This window comes from Clupea harengus, unplaced genomic scaffold (genome assembly GCF_900700415.2).
Source record: "Clupea harengus unplaced genomic scaffold, Ch_v2.0.2, whole genome shotgun sequence".
Classification (NCBI taxonomy): Eukaryota; Metazoa; Chordata; class Actinopteri; order Clupeiformes; family Clupeidae; genus Clupea; species Clupea harengus.
This window is the reverse complement of record NW_024879970.1, coordinates 32205-40000: the sequence shown is the minus strand read 5'-3', so window position 1 is coordinate 40000 and position 7796 is coordinate 32205.

Below are 7796 nucleotides of genomic sequence, written 5' to 3'. Positions count from 1 at the left end.
GTGGGAAACAAGACCAAACAAATGCTGGATTTGGACATTTAGCTCACACATTAAAGTCAACCTGTCAGCTCAGATAAAATATCGAGCGGCTTTGGGGCCAAATCCTCTTTGTCAAAATATAAACCACAAGGTAGGACTCTTCGGTCTTGGGGAGGAGTGAGGGAGTAATTCATACCAAACTGCCCTTGCATCACAAGCTGACGGAATAAAAAGGAAAGCTAATAACCATAACTCTTTGCTATGTTCTCCCCTTTTACGGAGGACTTGGATACAAACCGAATGTGTGCAATACTGTGTACACCAAAGCGGGATCTAATTCTCTGTGCTAAAAAAAAACCTGACATAAACCTTGTGGTTTCTGGATGTCCCTGTGAGTTTGCCAGTCTTTATCTTTGCACTTAAATCTGTGGAAGACTTTTCTTCATTAAAATAATAACCCAGTAACTTGTTGCAGTGCATAAAATGAGGTTGTCATAAAAAAAAGCATTTGATGACATTTTATCTCCATAAATGTTAGGCTTTTTTCTGTACCGGTACTGTTTTCAGCTTTAAAACATTCTCCATTTTATATCATTAATAAAAATAGTCCACATGGAATTTAACATGGATGAACATGTCCTCTTGTCTTCGACCCTCTGCCCTACCTCATAAAAAATGTCCTTTAGGGTAACACAGTTGCTGTCTAAGTCATGTTGGCTATCAATAAACAACTGTCAATGTCCTGCATGTATGCATATGATACTGAAGCATCTAAGTTCCTCTGAGGGAGATGAGTCGGCAGTGTAGCTTTCCGTTTTGGCCGCAGCCTTTAATCTTGATAGCGCACCAGCAGGAGACACAAGAGCTTGAACTTGTGAACTCATAACTCAATGGAAGGACAGGAGGGCTTAAATCCCACATGCACAGACATGTAGATAACCAGATGACCAAAGCTACCCACTCTCAGTCTTACAGCTGGCATAACTGGTAAGAGGTAAGATATTGATATAGCTTATTATTCTTCTGTGTACATTCTTCCCTTGCATTCACTTTTAATGCCACAAATATACCTTACCACAATGTGAATCTATCCGAGGCCGGTTAATGTATAATCTATCATGTGTGCTTTGTCTCTCAGCCTGTTTTGAAAAAAAAAAAATGATAAAACTCATAGAGGTCATGAGGGTGAGGGGTCACCTGGGTTTGTCCTCAGCGCTCTGTTTACTGTCCGCTTTGGTAGACAATGAGCGGAAAGTGGGAGAATAATCTACTGTAGTGAGAGTGGGGAGAGATGAGGAGGAGGCCGTTCTCTGTTTTTGCTTTGATACAGCTGAAGGAACACTTTCCCCTTCCTCTCGCCCCCACAGTCACTTTTTCCTGAATCAGTTTGGGGTCTGTCAAGAGTAACTGTTCAAAGGCTGATTGTGCTGCTCCAGAGCCAAGCGTCTGACTGGTGTGGGCTTTCCCTCTCCAACAGATGTAGTCTAGTGTGTTACAAAACTGAGTGCTGTTGTACTGAGAAACAAGAAGAAGAGGTGTGTTTGGGTTGAACTCACCCTTTCCTGACTAGTGAGTGTGCCAGAGGAAAGATCATGTGACAATGAGTCAGGAGTCTCCACAGATTACACTCTCTCTCCCTTTCTCGGTAGATCCCTTGCTCTTTCATTCTCTCTCTCTCTCTCTCTTTATATAATTCGACAGCATTCACACATTTTCCGAAGTCCTTCAGACTGCCTTTGGGAAGATTAATTAAACTGACCATCAGACAATTTATCACTGTAACAGCATTGTGCTGGATATTTGACTATGGAAACAGTGCCTTAAAGCAGTTGAAGTCGTCTTTCATTAATTTCATGACAACTCTGAAGTGTGAGGAATGTTATTAAATGTCTGGCATCCATCCCTGGCTGGAAACTTCTGGAAGACGCTCAAGAGACTGAAAGAGAAAAAAGAGAGGCAGGGCACTGCTCACACCTGGGTGCTTTGCTGTTGCTCAGACATTTTATGCTCAGTTATTTGACTGGGGGGGGGGGGGGATTTCCCCTGACATTTTATCAACATATCATCAAATTCAAATGTTGCTCTTTGTGACTAGGATCCTGCCAGCTTTCCTGAGGCATCGTGTGTGGTAGATGTCCTGCAGGGCTGGGAGCTCCCTGCCGATGATGAACTCAGTAGACCTGACCACACTACATAGGACTAGGGGCGTAGCTATAGGGGGTGCAGCAGGTGCGGCTGCACCTGGGCCCGTGAGGTGTCGGGGCCCGTAGCCGAGCCCAAAGATATACACGCGTAAATTAACGGGCCCTCTATCAGCGAAGGTTGCATAGCGGGCCCACCCTCGATCCCTGTACAGCGTCAAATTGTCTCGGGGCTGCTTATGTTCAAATGCGCGCTATTTTTAAGAATGCTGGTAGTGTCAAATGCTATATATACGCCTGAAAGGGCAAACTTATCTCATGGTTGTGATTATTTTTTGGGAAAAAAGTAGCAATTTATAACAAAATCATATGCTTATCCTACATACACTATAGAAACTATCAAAACACTATTCAATTAAATGAATAAGTTCTTATTTTCTTTGGTAATTTTGTGATTAGCAATGATGATTGCTGGGTAATATGTATGTTGTTGTCCAATGTCAAGTCTCTATTTGATCATGTGACAATACAATACGCTATAGTTAAACCAATTCTGATAACTTAGGTCTGAAGGTCTGATAACCTAGCTCATTGAGCACTGCACAGCACAACTTTACTCGTAACAATGCCTTTTAAGCACAAGAGTGGAAGTAGAAAAGGGCAAGAGAAAAAAGAACAGGAGGAGAAGGCGGCAAAGCTGCCTAAATTAGATTATTTTGGCTTTTGAATTGCCGTCAACTAGTCACCAGCCCACGGAGTCAGCAGTGCAGCAGTTCAGCTGGGATCAGAATCGCTGTTTCTGCCCTCAGTGGTGTGTCAGCAACCATGCAACAGTTAACAATTGTTACGGTAAGAAATGTTCCTGCTGAGAGTCAAACAAGACTTAATTCATTGTGTACACAACAATCACTTCTGAAATATGTAAGGTTGATTAATTAAACACTATTTATATCGATAACAAACACCTTTGATTAACGGTTTTTTTAGACGCGGTTGTGGAAGTAGGGAACGCTACGATTTTTTTTTTTTGCGTTCACTAGGGGGGCCCGTCATAATATCTTGCACCTGGGCCCGTCGTTAATACGTTACGCCACTGCATAGGACCTTGTGGTCCTTGACTGTGCAGCTCCCATACCACACTGTGATGCAACCAGTCAGGATGCTCTCTATTGTGCATTTGTCGAAGTTGGTGAGGATGACTGAGTCCATGCCAAACTTCTTCAGTCCATCAGGAAGAAGAGGCGCTTTCCGGGCCGCTTTGACCACCCTGTCCGTGTGAGCAGACTAGGTGAGATCATTGCTGATGTTCACCCCGAGGAACCTGAAGCAACTGACCTTTTCCACTACGGATCCGTTGATGTGCAGGGGTGCGTGCTCCTCCTCCTGCCATCTCCTATAGTCCACAATCATCTCCTTTGTCTTGCTGATGTTGAGAGAGAGGTAATTATCCTGACACCATGTAGTCAGGGTATCAACCTCCTTTCTGTAGGCTGACTCGTCATTGTCAGTGATGAGGCCCACAATGGTTGTGTCGTCAGCAAACTTAACAATGAGGTTGGAACTGTGCATAGCTGCACAGTCATGTGTGAACAAGGAGAACAGGAGGGGGCTGAGCACACAGCCCTGGTGGGTGCCTGTGTTGGTGATAACTGTGGATGAGGTGCGGTCACCGATTCTCACCACCTGTGGCCTCCCCGTCAGGAAGTCGAAGATCCACTTGCATAGGGAGGCGCTTAGTCCCAGGTCTACGAGCTTCGAGACGAGTCTGGAGGGGATGATGGTATTGGTAGAGATTACTAGCGCAACCAACTGCTAACTATTTAGAATATCTTACCAACTGTATGTACAGCGGGTAAAATAAGTATTGAACACGTCACCATTTTTTTCAGTAAATATAAGGTGCTATTGACATGAAATTTACGTCACAGGCTCATTCCCTCTTTAGACCACTGAGATATATTTATTTGCTATATTAGTTTGCTTTTCTAGTGATTACCTTAAGAAAATACCCTAATACCAGGGGCGTTTCTATGGACTGGGTCACCCCAAGCAAAGGTCTGAGCATGGGCCCCCTAACACTACCCTTGGATCCGTAGCCATAAAGCTTATCTTATCTCATGGAATTCTATACCAGTTTCTTGTGTAACACTTAAAGGGAAACTTAAGGATTTGTTAACCTGGGCCCTATGTCTCGCCAGATGGAAAGGATCCATACAGAGATAGACCTGTGTCTGTTTACCTCCACAACTGTAAAGAAATGTCATTTTCTACAGAAACAGAAACTTAAATTACAATTTTTCTGTTACATTAGGCCACCAAGTTATTGTGGCCATATTGTAGTTGGTTACTTGCTGGAACCTAGCTTACCTGCAATTACATTAACAAGCTAGCTAATGCTAATAAAGTTAGCTAACTTAGGTATTTCTATGGGGTCTATACTTCCATACTGTTTAATCCATTGCCGGCATCGCTCCTCTTGAGGGCTTTGGGACTGGTAAGAAGAGTACTCTTCCCCTCCAAACTTTAGGGCTACCTGCGATCCAATTTGCAGCAGCCATAGGTAGACTGATCCACACTATATACGCAGGATACTGTGTCAAAAGCTTGACAGACTTCTCTTGCACAAAAGGCTCCGGCACAAAATCATAGATTTCAAGGGGGTTATCGTGGAACTGTCGTTGCTGTGGTCTAATGTAATCGGCTGTCTTCTGGGGCCCTTTCCAGCTCGGGGCCCCGGGCAAGAGCCTGCTTTGTCTCCCCTGTCACGACACCCCTGGCTGAAACACATATCATGTGTTCTGCTGCTAACTCTAACATATATCAAGCGTATCACATCCAGCTGTGTACTGTGCATTAGTGAATGTTTTGTCAATACTGTTGTAAAGTATTCCTGAGCACTATGTACATCACGGTTGCCTACATCAAGAAGTGTCAGTGTCTCTGGCCTGATGGATGTAGCTGTATGCGGATCTCTGAGCTCCTATGTTGAAACAGCTTTTGGTGAATGGGCCTTTAATGACTTCACACATTAAACACACTAAACACTCTGCTCCCTCACTAACTAGCTGGGAATCAGTTCAAGAGATCAATCAAAGTAGTTCATGTAACCAAGCCACGTCTTTAATTGACACCTCGTGGTGTGGGTGAAAACATTTATCTTTATGGACCAATCTTTGCTGTCAGAAGAGTAAATCTTGATGCATCCCATAAATCAGACTAAAATCCCTGTGTGCTTCTAAATACTATGTCATAGTTTCCCTTCTCTTCCCATGTGTTGTTCCTCCCCTGGCATGCAGAAGCATGCACGGTTTTAATATGAAACCTTTCCAATATATATATATATCCTTATATAAATCTCAGCATTGATGTTTGAAAGTTGGCATCCACCTTGTTTGTTCATCAGCTGATTATATTTCATCTGATGTGAGTGTAGCATTTAAACCAATCACAGCTGGCTTGAGGATTTAGTTTTATTCCCTTAGTCTCTGCCTGCGAGGATTCCATTGTTTGGAAACACGGTGACTTTGTTAGTGAAAGCACTGAATTAGGCATAATCGGTGTCAAAGCTGTAATGGGATTTACTGAATGGAAAATTTCTAGGTGCACTTCCAAAGGTTGGTTTATGGTAAGAAGCCCTTTTATCTCGATTAGTCATGGACTGAGTAAAAAAAAGCCCACGGAACAATGGATTCACAGATCAAAACAAGGCTGCAGTGGTAGTCGGCCTATCATGTACCAAGTGGCTGGAGGTCACACACGGCTTGTAAACTATAGTGATGCGCGGGTCAGGGTCAGGGTCAGGGGTACACATCTCTTCGACATCTGTTGACAGTGAACTCAAGCTACATATTAGCCATATCTCTGCGTAGGCTCACTTGTGGTAGCATCTTCCTTGTGGTTGGTGGTTAAATCTAGATAAAAAGCTACGGACCAGTTGGGGAAAGAAACCACTTATGCTAGACTCATAATCAACTCTCTAAAAACACAGCTATGTATTGACCAGAACCACAATTAGGAATTGATGATGAGACTGTTGATAGGCTGCACTATATTAGGTTAGGCTAAATTATAAATGATAGGCCATTATGAATTATAGTCTATCGGGTGTAGAGCCTGCTTTATAGTTCAGTAATGTAGATTATTGACAGTAAGGAGAGGCGACGGGACCTGCTCCCTTCAGTGTACGTTTGTGTGTTTGAGAGAGAGAGGGATGAGAAGGTGGATTCAGTGCTGTCTCTTTTGGTAGGTTATTTATAACTTAGTTGGAATGATGCTTTGTAGCTAAACCTTTCTGGTGAGCTGACCTGAACCCGGGACCCGCGTGTTATGGTTCGACCTGAAAACTAGTAAGTGACTATTTGAGGAAAATTGGGGATGTGGAATGGCCAGTTATTTTAAAGTATATACAATTGCTGTATAGCATAACCTAAATGACTCTACATTATAAGTTTTCTTTCAGCACCTCCTCTGCAGGAAGTCTACTGTATGTGGAATATGGTCTTTGCCCCCCCCCATATCCTGAAATTTTGCCGACAGGAATGTGACCCCCACCCACCACCACCCCCTCCTCATGACGCCATGGTGAGTCATCAGTTCAAGCCAGACACAAACCAGGTCTGGATTTCAGCAGGGGCTTTTATCTTGCCCACTGAGTTACATAGCTAGGAACCTCACAGGGGCGCAAAGGCAAATATCTTAACCAGGCAGCCCGGCCATCGGGTCTGGAAAAGCAGAATATGAAGGTGAGGACCAATGTGGTGGTTAGATGAGAACTGAACCCAGAATTACTCAGAAGTGCAGGAACATTTTTTTTACTTTTAGATTTGTTTATTTACCAGACATCCAAAATGACTACGTAAGTGTAAGCCTGCATCTAATCTATATTTTCTCTGTATTTTTTTGCTCTGTTTATCGCAGTTGAGCCCCAGGGAGGCTTGGATAATGGCTGCTGCCCGTGGCACAGATGAAACTTGCCAAATTGGAGCGGTGGAAAGGTGAGGAGTAAAATAAAACAGAAAGCAACAGCACACACACACACAACACACGGGGAGACATGTCACGATATCTAAGATGGCTTTCACAAAAGTTGTGGGAAAGTGCCAACTTCACAGCCAAGTTTATTGTTGATCCATCTGCCAAGAGCAATTTGGGAGAAATGAATGCAGGATTCTAAAGGTCTCCAGCACACTGCTGCAGCCCCCCCCGGCCCCACTCTATTATGGCAACAGGGAGGGGGGCCAAACGCTTGAAGAAAACATTCAGCTGGAGCCACACTGACACTGGCAGTGAAAAGGCAATTTAATGACATCCTAGTTAGTCACTGAATTAGATGTTCTTTTTCAAAAAGAAAGCTCCTTAGTAATAAGTAGTATGTAATTACCATGTATTACAAACATCTTGAGCTGTGTTGTTTATTTTTTTACTCACATATTACATTTTGGGGGGGGGATCAGGATTAATTACCCAATATTAAAAACAGTTCCCTGTGGTATGTTTGTTAGCAATGAGGTAAAACACGAAATAAGATCAGTCTGCTAATTGGTTGTTTAGTGTTGGTGACATGCTGAGAGTTTGCAGAGTGAAAAGACATGACGATTGATTCTCTCCCCTCAGGCACCTCAAGTGAAGTTAGGGAATCTGAGAGGGATTGTGTCTCGAGGCTACCATAAACACAGT